Here is a 12,604-nt window from a genome sequence, read left to right on the forward strand (position 1 = left end):
AAGAAAAAACTGCAATGGCCCGAAGTAACTGGTTCTTTGAAAGAGAGCTGGTAGGTTCTTTGTTTGGCCTCTAAGCCTTTTAGCATAGTATTTTGTATTTCATTCAAACATATGAAGTTCTTAAAATGTAAAATCAGGACATATAGTTAAAAATAAGGAAATTTTCCTAATAAAGTATCACAAACTGCATCTTTAAATTCAGAGGTACTTAACTTGAAATTTTTCTCACATTAAATTGCCTTTTGTTCTACCGAAGAGTTGATATTTCAAAATTCCTAAAGAGAATTATTTTGTTTTCTTTTCTTCCTTTTTAAGGAACCATAGTGAGGTCCACCTGTTTCTGCTGTGAGCTCTTTCTTCCACTTACTGCCCAGTTGCTGTCAATACTCATCCCCATACGAGACAAGCAGCTCACATATTGCCTTGATGACATGACAGGTTTGGTAGAAGATCTACCTGTGGTACTGAAATGCCCTCAGATTCTGATTCTCAGCATACCTGCCACAGTTCATATACCTAAAGTTGAAGCAGGCACAGCAAGGAAACCTAAGAGGGTAAGTTTCTGCTCTCTTTGGATCTACTCCTAATACTCATCCACTCTAGAACCCTAAGTGCACTGTTTTCAAAGCCCAGTTCCAGACTTCTCTTAATCATTATTTGTCTCAAATAGATTGATTTCCAGATTCTCTAAATTGAGTTAAAGTTTATGTCATAGATTTGGGTGGGGACATGTACTCTGTTTCTAGATTAGCACACATCCTTTGACATTTGGCCCAAGTAATTTTCCTTAGATTGGACTCACTCATGCACCTGTCTCCACTATGTTCCCATAGAAATTCAGAGAACCCTTTGTCTTATAAAGACAGTAGAGGGAAATTTGTTTATTCATGATGTCGTTTCATGATAAGACAATGGTTCCCCATGGCACAGGGCTGCAGGACATATCATAGACCCATTGCTTTCTGAACCTTACCACTGCTCCAACTCTGCTTCTACGTGTTTGAGTGTACCCTAATAGACTAAAGTTCTTTCTTGCAGGTTGTTAGGGCACTATGTACTTTGCAAAAACTAGGAAGAAAAATTATACTTAAATACTCCTACAATGAAATTGTCATTTCTATCTCCACATGTGTTTCGCAATTACTCAAGGAATATGATTTATTCAACTACTGAGGGTAATTCTTTGACTCATATACAGTATGAGCTTTATAGATGCAGGATCTATGAATGAAGTTAGGCCCTTTGGTTTTTCTTCTGATGTCTTAATTTTGTCTCTTATGGAAATTTTTATTTTAATACAGTACACATATATATATGCATACATACATACATACATACATACATAGCAGAGCTAATGATTGAACTCAGTAACTAAACTTACCTCTTGCAATAAAAGCACTCTACCACTTGAACCACTAGCCCTTTTTGTGTTGCTTATTTTTGAGGTATTTTTTGTCTGTCAAGTGGCATAAGCTCTGTGCCTGAATGTTGTCCTTCAGCTCTTCAACTCAAGGCAAGCTCTCTACCACTTGATCCACAGTGCCACTTTTGATTTTCTGGTGGTTTATTGGAGATAAGAGTTTCACAGCCTTTCTTCCATGGGCTGGATTAGAACCATGATACTCATATGTGAGCTTTCTGAGTACTTACTAACAGGTTTGAGCCACCAGTGTGCAGTTTATTTTTGAGGTATTATTTCCCCTGCTGTCCTGGGTTGCCATCCTGCTTGTGCTTGCCTGGGTTGCTGGAGATACTTCACTTTATCCAGCCATTGTACTTCCACTCTAGCTGGGATAACAAATGTGCACCAACGTGCTCAGCCATTGGTAGTAATCGGGGTCTTATAATCTTTTATGCTAGGACTGGTATCAAACTGAGATCTCATCATCTCTATCTCAAAAGTCCAAATTAAAGGTTGAGCTATGGAACCCAGCTATACTCTTTATATTTTATTTCTTTTCCCTCAAATAGTCATAATTTTGAAAGCACCAAATACAGCAAAAGAAAAATGGAGATATGGGAATCCATTGAGAAAGGTGTGATGATCAGGGTGCAAGTCTTGTGAAGAGAATATCTTCTTAGGAACCATGAAAATGACTGCTGGACTCACTCCAGATGGCCTGGGATTTATCTTTTGCATCTACACATAGTAGTTTGTCCTTTTTGTGATCTGAGTTTCAGAAAGACAAGCTAAAGGCTTTTGAGTAATAATAGGCAAAATCACATTACTTGATTCCAGTGATGCTCTTTGAGCCTGCATGGATTGTGAACACATAGGATGCCGTCTACACATCTGAGGGGATTTGTCATAGTCCTAACAGAGGCTCCTTAAGCGTGAATGCACTTTGCCTCTAACACACTCTGTTTATATGCACTATACTTTGATCCTAAATCAGAATGTCCTTGTTTATGCAGATTCCACAAACACATACAACTATTTTGTCCATGTCCTAGCAATGTTTCATTGGAGGCACAGGGGGACACATGGAGTTAGAGAAAGGGGGGAAAGGGAGGGCATTTCTTACCATCCAGGAGTACCTATTGTCAGCATCTTTGTCTTCTATGAACAAGCCCTCATAGGGGCTAAAGTGCAAACCCAATGGCAGATCAGATTCCTCATTCCATACTCTAAGCCCAGCCTCAGGAATACTGTACTGATGAATTCTCAGCCCAGTGGATAGATTGAGGACTGAATGGTCATAATACCCCTTGTCCACCACATTATCTCTTACAAATATAGGTGGCCCATGAACAGTATAGCTGTTGATGAAGAAGTTCTGACACTGCTCACAATCTGAGGCAAGACCAGCAAAAATTAGTAAAAAATATGTACATTCCCAGATTTAACAATCATGAGAAAGAGCACAGAATGCATATCATTGTCACTTAGTTCTTCATGTGAAGTTACTAGAGTAAACCAGTAATTGGGGGCCAAATGACCTGATGAATTATTATAAAAGCACATTTGCCTTCTGTTTGAACAAACGCAGAGGGTTACTTACATAGGTAATCATCATCCTGGTGTTTACGGATATCTTCATAAGCATAACTCTTTCTTTCCTGTAGGCTGTATATGCTCATTTTTACCTCTTTTTTCCTACGTCCATGTTGAAAAACAATGGTTTGTTAAGTTTGGGATCAACAATGTTTGTCCCTATTTCTTCGGAAAAGTAAAATTTCTTACTACCAAACTATCATCTATTCTTCTCACATAATCTGGTCCCCCATTAACCTTTGACTCAGAGATGCAAAGACTTTACTTTAACACTAACTACAGGTTTCTAATTCAGTTTTAAGTTTTGGCCATTCCCATTTTCAGGTTTAATTTCTACTTCATTAAATCTCTTATAAAGTGGTCATTGTTGAATTTATTCATTCAGAATATTTGTTGAGGGTATGTTAAGTATTGAGCAAAAACCTGGACATACAGGATTGAAAATGTGTGGTAACAGATTTATTAGACACTTTGCATGTATCTGTTATTTTACCTTTTACTTATCGTTTTCAGACAACATGCAGGCTGTACACATTTTTCTTGCCAGTCCTGGGGCTTGAACTCATGGCCTGGGCACTGTCTCTGTGCTTCTTTTGCTCAAGGCTAGCACTCAACAACTTGAGCCACATTGCCACATCTGGCCTTTTCTGTTCATGTGGTTCTAAGGAATAGAACCAAGGGCTTCATTCATATAAGACACATACGCTACAACAAGTCACATTCCCAGTGCAGTCTGTGCATCTTTATCCATGTTCTTCAGATTAACATTCAGAAGTTCAGGGAAATTGTAAAATGTGTCATGACCTAAGTGCCTCCATGTGGATAATAACCCAAGTGTGTAACTTCATTGTCAAATTCTTATGTGCTGCTCATTGGAAACCTAATTACTAGTTCCACAGCTAAGTTCGGCCTATGTTTGAACTTTCCAAAGTCCACCTCACATAGTCAGTTTACCCTCATCAACCTTGCTAGAATTTCCAAAATTAGTAAATTTCCCAAGTTATTTTCTCTTACCCAATTTTTGTTTGCAGTATTGTCCTTGTGTATTTGCTTCTCCAGGAGGGAACACTGGTTTCTGGGCCTCTTCTAATCCACTTGACTTTGAGAAATTTATAATTCCTGAGAACTTCTTCAAACTAGGTTCCTTACCTAAGGTTGTCTTGGGCATTCCCTTCAATGAAAGTCACATATAGAATTAGAATCTATTTCTTAAGGCTTTCGTCTCCTATCACTTTTCTCTCAAATCCATATAAGTTAGACTGCGGGAGGGAGAGCACTTGAGAATACAAACCGAAGAGCAAACAAGGTCTGTGAATGAAGGAAATGAAGCTTGGAAGAAGACAAGGCTAATGGAGACATTTAATGAAAGAGAACACAGGGAAAGTGGAGAATTACAAAACTTGGCTGGAAAAAGATATGACAGAGCAGTGAGAATAGGAAGAAATTATTGGCAGAAATCTATATGGACAATTAAGTACATTCAAATTGCAACTAGGTATAACAGATGACTGTGAAATTAGTTTGATTTTTTTCTATGTAATTTTGCTTGAAAAAGTATGTACCATCTAATAATTGTATAAATTGGTATACATGTCTGTTTTTCATGTGATAAGGTAAAAAAAATGTGATACGGTAAAAAAAGAAAATGTTCATCAGACAGACTATAGTGACTCATGATTGTAATTCTAGCTATTCAGTAGGCTGAGATGTGAGGATTAAGGTTGGAAGCCAGCCCAAGCAGTAGTAAGACTCATATCCACTTAACCACCATAAAAGCCAGGATTGGTATTGTGGTTCATGTTGTTGAGTGCTAGCCTTGCTAGCACACAAGGAAGGATCTGGAACAGTGCTTAGGTCTTGATTGTAAGTCTCAGGCCCAGAACCAAAAAAATTTCACCAAAGAATCTTGTGAATTATTAAAATACAGCATCAATGGGACTAAGCATTTCTTTCTGCTTTTTTTTCCAGTCCACGGCCTGGGCCCTTTCTCTGAGCATCTTTGGCTTGAGGCTAGCACTTTACCACTTGAGCCAGAGCACCATTTTCAGCTTGCTTTTCGTTTATGTGGTACTCAGGAATCAAACTGAGGGCTTCATGCAACAATGCAACTATGCAACCATTAAGCTACATTCCAAGACCCTAATCATTTGTTTTTGAGCTCAGATATAAATTTACTTTCTCTGACATCTCTAGTTGAAATAAATTAGTTGAAATTGAATTTGAAGATGTTAACTTCAGTATTTCTCAAGCCTGTTGCTTTTACTTAAATTTCAAAACTGATTAATTATTTCATATATTGATTATAACTTATTGTTTAGCCTGAAAATATTGAGGGGGGTTCAGTTGAGACCTCAGACATCTGAAGAAAGATCAGTTATTGTCCAACCACTCAAAAGACTCACATGTAAAGGCTACAGCTAAGCAAACAACTATGGAAAATTCCAGAATCAGCTAACTAAAGCTCAGAAGAGGGGACCAATCCTCCTCTTCCTCACAGAATTGAGATTTGAAATTAGCCTCAGAAGGATATGTATCTATGTGAAATATTAGGTCACTTTTTTTAGTTGTCACTTCTAAGCCATCAAATTTGAAACTCTTTAGGGCTGGGGGCTGCTTCTTAACAGAAGCGTCTTTTTTCAATAGAAGGAATTTTCTGGGTATCAGTAAACTTTCCTTAAAACTTACAAATAGTGTGGATTTATTGGTGCATCTATCAGTTTGGTATAACAAAATGAAGAGAGGTTGGAACAGAGATTGGAACAATCATTCAGTGAATGGTGTGAAGGTGTATGGCTAAGATAGCTAAGACTTTATAATGCTGTGTAAGTGTTTATGAACTTGTAAGTGCCTTTAGAGAAAATGTATTGGTAGACTTCACCACCACTAGGTGTTATCTCAGACACAATACATTTTTAGGTTTCAGTTTTCTCATCACGTAAGTGATTATAGTTTTCTATTTGCCTCAATATGTTGTGGTAATATTCAAATATATTTGTTCATGGGACATTTAAAATAAAGTCTAAAATATTGTGAAAATAAAGTAAGTGGTAGTGATTATTGTGGAAATGAATTGAATCTTAGAATGAATATGATAAGAACAGAAGAGATCAGGAAAAGGAAGCAGATGTTCCTAGGGCTTCTTCTCTTACTTGGAACCATGAAGAAAGTTTACTCATCAATAGAATTTGGGAGACATTTATCTTCTGACGCTTACTCTGTTCAGTTCTGAAGGTCACCCAAGAAGGTTTGACTAAAAGTGATGAGAAATCGGGATTTTGGTTACAAAATATCTCCAAACTGTGGATTCTCATTTTTGAGAGCAAATCTCAGCCAGAGAGAAAAGACTCTATTTTAGGAAAATGTTTTCTGAATTATCATTAAGGCTTATCCTTATATTTTTTTCTTAAATTTCTTCAATCCTAGACAAAACCCATCTTTGCTTCACTCTGTGTTCATAAGCTATCTGTTATAATTTAATTGGCTTTTGGTGACAAGAAACACTAAGCAAATTAGGAACAAGAGGGAAAGATCATTTATTTAAATAGCAAACATCATGGTCAACTTAGTTTCATTTCAGTGATGAAGGATTGTTTAACACACATAAATCTGTAAGCATAATGCAACACGTAAGCAGATCAAGGACAAAAATCACACACTCATTTCTCTGGATGCAGAAAAAGCCTTTGAGAAAAGTAAACATTCTTCTTTTTTCATTTGGTCAGTTGTGGGGATTGACCTCTGGGGATGGATGCTATCCCTCAGCTCTTCAGCTCAAGGCAAGCATTCAATCATTGAGGCACAGCACTACTTCCAGTTTTCTGGTCGTTTATTGGAGATAAGAGCTTCACGGACTTTCCTGCCCGGGCTGGCTTTGAACTGTGATCCTCAGAGCTCAGCCTACTGAGAAGTCAAGATTACAAGTGTGAGCCACCAATGCCCAGCCAAAGTCAGCATTCTTTTATCATAAAAGCCTTGAAGAAACTAGTGATACTGGGTATATATCTCGATAGGATTATGGGTATATGTGAAAAATTAAATCATTTCTGCTAATAGCAGGAATGACACAAATGTCTATTTTTTCACCTTTTTCCCATATTGAATGCAATCAAGCCACAGAAATAAACAAAGAGAAAGAAATAAATAGGTCAAAACGGAAGAAAACTTTTAAATTATGCTTGTTCACAGATAACATGATCCTGTATTTAAAAGATCCTAAAAATTTATACAGAAAAATACTAGATCTGATAAATGCTATTGGAATTGTGCCAGAATATATGATCAACATGTAAAAATCATTAGCTTGTCTGCGAACAATGAACAGTCTGGAAAAGAAATCAGAAAAATCACAATAGTCTCAAAAAATTAGCTTAAGATTGTGCTTAACTAATGAAGTAAAAGACTTCTATAATGAAAAGTATAAAACCTCAAATAGAACTGAAAGCCAACCTGGGCAAGTAAGTTTGTGAGACTCTTATTTCCAATTAAGCAGCAGAAATAGGAAGTGGTGCTGTGGTTCAATTGGTAGAGTGCTCACCTTGAGTTGAAGAGGTCAGTCAGAGACAACACTCAAGGCAACTGTCAGGACTGACGATGATGATGATGATGATGATGATGATGATGATGATGATGATGATGATGATGATGGTGATGATGATTAACTTAAAAATGGGCACTATGGATTGCATTTCATTCTTCCAAAATTATAAGTTGAATTCCCAATCTTCAAAATATTATTTGGAGATGGAGCCTTTGGTAGGTAATTAGGGTATGATGACATCATGGAGGTGAGGCCCCAAATGGATTTAACTTTCACAGAAAAAGGAAAGAAAGATCCTTTCCATCTCAACTGTTCCTCCTTTCCCAGTCATGAACATACCAAGATTTCATGTAGATACACAATGAGATATAGGCCATCTACAAACCTAAAACAGATCCTTCGTTAGAACCCAGTCACACAAGCATACTGGTTTGAGCTTTCAAGCTTTCAGAACTATGAGAAATAAATTTTTTCTTTAATTAACTCACTGTATACTATTTTGTTATGGCAGACTAAGTTGAACACACAATGAGAAAAACACTGAAATTCACCGTTTTTACAAAGATACATAAATCTTTGTATGTGGCTAACAAATGTATGAAAATATGCTCAATATTACTAAGCAGTAGGAAAATGTAAGTAAAATGTCAATGACTGCTTAGGATGCCTACCATAAAAATAAATAAAAGGATGCTGAATGCTGGGCACTGGTGGCTCTTGCATGTAATCCTAGCTACTCAGGAGGCTGAGGTCTGATCATGGAGCAAAGCCAGCCTGGCCAGGAAAGTCTGTAAAACACTTATCTCCAATAAACCACCAAACACCAAAAGTGCCGCTATGGCTAAAGTGGTAAAGCACTAGCTTTCAGCTAAAGAACTGAGGAACAGCACCCAGGCCAAGAGTTCAAGCCCCACGACCAACAAAATAATGGAACCTTTGTTCGCTGCTGGTAGAAATATAAAATAGTGCAGTTGCCTTGGGAAACAGTATGAAAAGCACTCTAAAAATTAAAAGCATAACTAGCTTATTATCTAGCAATCCAATTCCTGATATACATAGAGACAAGAAGGAAGGAGGAATGGAAAGAAGTAAGGAAACAAGGAATGTAAATAGATCCTAAGTAGATATTGGCACATTCAGGATAACTACAGCATTATTAATACTATTGACAGTTGTAAAGAGGTTGCATAGGAAAACATAGACATTATATATGAGTTCCAAATTACATAACCACATAAAGGAAGAACAGTTAAGGTTCACCTGTCTTTTCCCAGGTTTATCCAATGTGAATAACATAGACAGGGGTAACATTTCCACAGTCTATCCTGGATCTTTGGCACAGAGTACATTGCAGATTCCATGTTCAATTCAAATCAAAGACATCAGGCTGCAATTCTGTGATTTCTGTCACCATTCTCTCTATCTGGTCTGTTCTTTGTATGTGAACTCTCCAAATGAAGGCATTTGACCACATAACTCCTCTGTGATATATAAGTGCATACCACACTGGAAACCCTTCAAAAGCACAATCTTACTTGCGTCAATTTGACCAACAGATGAATAATACCAAAATCTTGAACAGAGAATCAAGTAGAAATGGACCAATCTCTCCATGACTTTGATAGCATTTATTCTTCTCTCAACTTCATTAAGAAATTGGTTCTATTTTTGACAGTTTCCATTTTTGTTGAGATTGTTCAATGGCTTTCTCTGCGTGGTTATTTCACTAAATGGACTATCTTCCATGGTCTTTCATGAGATTGCAAATGACTGCAAATAAGTCAACAAATATATGTGTTCCAGGTGTTAGATAGAAAATCAATGCATCAAGAAAACATGGAATATAATATTGTATCAAATTGCTGTATGTACTTATCTACGCAATAGAAAGTGATGAGGATCACTTTTTACTTGAATTTTACCCTACTAAACATCTAGCAGAGTCCTACCTCTATGTCTCTCTCATCCCTTGGATTTTTGCAACCATCATCTAACAAGTTTCTCTTTTACCAAGTTTCTAATTTTTTACATTGCTATCAGAATTTTTACCAAAACTATTTTTAATAGTGATTTGATAAGTTATCGGAAGAGATCGAGATTAAGGGACAGCAGTGGTGATAGAGAGATACTCATCTTCCTAACAACTCCACTTTCATCCTCCAGACGAGTGAGAAAAATCAAGCTCTTCCATCATCCGTGCTGATGTTTTATTATAACTCACTCAACAGAACATCAGAATAAGTTAAGAGTGAGTCAATTACAAGTGGCTCATCTCCAGTGACTAATTAAGCACTGAAATCATTTTGGTGTTACTCATCCATAACCAAATGCAGAATTCTCTTCTTTTTATTCACCATCCAAAGAAACCCAAAGTGGATCTATGGCTCAAGTGGTAAAGCAATAGCCTTGAGCCAAAATGTTTAAACGCAGTTCCTAGACTCTGAGTTTAAATTGTAAGATTTATGTCCGCACACAAAGAAAATGTGTTCCCAAATATCTGTACTTCCATGTTCTTTGAATGTTATATGAATGATCTAGAGATAAATGGTGTCCAGACAGATTTTAGGCTCGTGCACATTTTGTAATAAACAAGATCTTCCATTCAAAAACTGAACTGGAAGTAGTGTCATCTGTGTTATGAGGAATGGACCACACATACTGTGGAGACTTTAGGGGAGCAGTGGAGAAATCTTTGCTCTCATGTCCTCGGCTTAACTCAGGACAGTCTTTTCACATCTATTGTTCCCCAAAGCACTTGGTGATCATCTGACTCCAGTCTCAAAGGGCTGGAACTCTTATTTCTGAGAAGAGTTTATAAAATTAACATGAGAAGTCATTGCTTATTATAGAGAAACAAGTCAACAACTTTATGCTTTTAATCACTCTGCATGCCTGAAAGTAATAATGCTCATCACTTGTGTCCAAATCCTTTGAATAATATTCAAGTATATATATCCTACTCAAAACAATGAAAGAATAAGAATTCTTGGTTCAGTGAATGCTTAAGAGTAAAGAAAGATTTCCCATTGCACCTAGGTTACCTCTGCAATGAAAGATTTCTCTTTATAAATTACGGAGATCTGTGACAACAATTTTCCCACATTGGGTTTCTTTTCTGTGTTAATGTTTCAATGCTTGCTGAAGGTGGACATCCAGTCGATAGACTTCCTCTAATGCTTACTTTTATGGAGATTCTGTCATGTGTCCAAGTCTTTGATACCTGTTGAGATATACTTTTTGCTGAATGTGTTTCTATATTTGTTGTATTTACGTTTTTTGTCGTGGATTTTCTCAATTTCACTGAGGACTGACTTCAGATTAAATGTCATTGAACATTTGTTTCATTCATTATGTTTCTTTCTCCTATATGTCAGTTCTCTGATCAACAATGAGGTATGCCTCCCAGATGAAAGTCTCTACACACTGGTAATGTTCATCAGGTTTCTCTCCTGTGTGTGTTCTATAAATTAAAGTGAACATGTTTTCTCCTGTGTGTTTCTGATGCAAACAGAGGGATGAATTAAAAAAAAAAACACATTTGTTGCATTCATAGAATTTCTCTCATTTGAATGTTCAGTGAAGAACGCTCAGCTGAGCCTTCTGGGTAAAGGGCTGTAAAGTTGCTGCATTCATGAGACTTGTCTCCTGTGTTGTTGCTCTGATGCAAACTGAGTTTTCTTCCAGGTGAAAGACTTTCCACATTTATTACACTCCTAAAATTTCTCACCTGTTTGAATTCCATTATGCTTACTGAAGTCTGGACTCTGGTTGAAGGATATTTCACACCTGTTATATTCACAAAATTTCTCTCCTGTGTGTCTTCTCTGATGATCAGTAAGTTCTGCTTCCGGGTAAAGACTTTCCACACTTAATACATTCAGAAGCTTTCTTTCCTGTGTGTGTGTTTTTGATGGACGTTAAGGTCTGCCTTCTCAGTAAAAGATTTTTCACACAGGACACAATCATAAGGTTTCTCTCCTGTGTGTCTTCTGTTTGTGTTAAGTAAGGTTTGCCTTATGGGTGAAAGATTTTTCACACTGGACACATTCATATGGTTTCTATCCTGTATGTGTTCTCTGACGTTTGTTAAGGTGTACCTTCCAAGTGAAAGAATTTCCACACGTTACAATCATAAGGTTTCTGTCCAGTGTGTCATATCTGATGGACAGTAAGTGCTGCCATCTGAGTGACAGACTTTACATATTTTTCGTATTCATAAAGTTTTTCTCCTGTGTGTTCTCTGATGGAGTGTAATGTGTGCCTTCTTGGTGAGATACATTCATAAGGTTTTTCTTATGTCTGTCTTTTCTGATGATCAGTAAAAGCCTTCCAGGTGAAAACCGTTGAAACCTCGATACATATATAAGATGTCTCTCCTGTGTTTTTTCTCTGATGATTAGTAACACCTTCTTTCCAGGTGAAGGGTATTACATACTCAAAACATTCATAAAGTGTCTCTACACTGTGGATTCTCTGATGGATGTGAAGGTCTGCCATTTGAATGAAAGATTTTACATACGTGATATAATCATAAGGTCTTTCTTCTGTGTGTCTTCTCTGATGAACGGTAAGGACTGTCTTCTTGGTAAAGGACTCTCCACACCTGTTAAAATCATAGGATTTCTCCCCTCTGTGTCTTCTCTGATGGATAGTAAGTAGTGCCTTCTGGTGAAAGATTATCCACATTTGTTACATTCATAAGGTTTTTCTCCTGTATATATTATCTGATGAAAAGTGAGGTATGACTTTAGCCAGAAAGACATGCCACATTTGTTGCATTCATAAGTTCTCTCTTTTGTATGAGCTCTCTGATACATGCTGAAAGTTGACTTCTGGGTGGAAACTGTCCGATCCTCATATTCATAAGGCTTGTCTTCTGTGAGCATTTGAGGTGGGAAAGTGAGGTCTGACTTCCGAGAGATATAATTTTTTTCATTTTATATACTCATTGGAGTTCTCCTCTGCATATTTGCTCTGGAATTTTATAAGGTGAATTTCCCTACTGATAGGTTTTTCACATTCATTACCTGAAAAGGATTCTCTCTTGTGAATATTATCTGATGAGTAGTGAC

General features: G+C 37.0%; 1 pseudogene; it reads right to left on the reverse strand.

Annotated features, from left to right (window-relative positions):
- Nucleotides 1-311: 311 nt before the first annotated feature.
- On the reverse strand, nucleotides 312-3,081 carry LOC122127449 (annotated as a pseudogene).
- Between the last annotated feature and the right edge of the window lie 9,523 nt (nucleotides 3,082-12,604).

This window comes from Dipodomys spectabilis, unplaced genomic scaffold, assembly GCF_019054845.1.
Source record: "Dipodomys spectabilis isolate Male_0828 unplaced genomic scaffold, ASM1905484v1 ptg000301l, whole genome shotgun sequence".
Taxonomy (NCBI): domain Eukaryota; kingdom Metazoa; phylum Chordata; class Mammalia; order Rodentia; family Heteromyidae; genus Dipodomys; species Dipodomys spectabilis.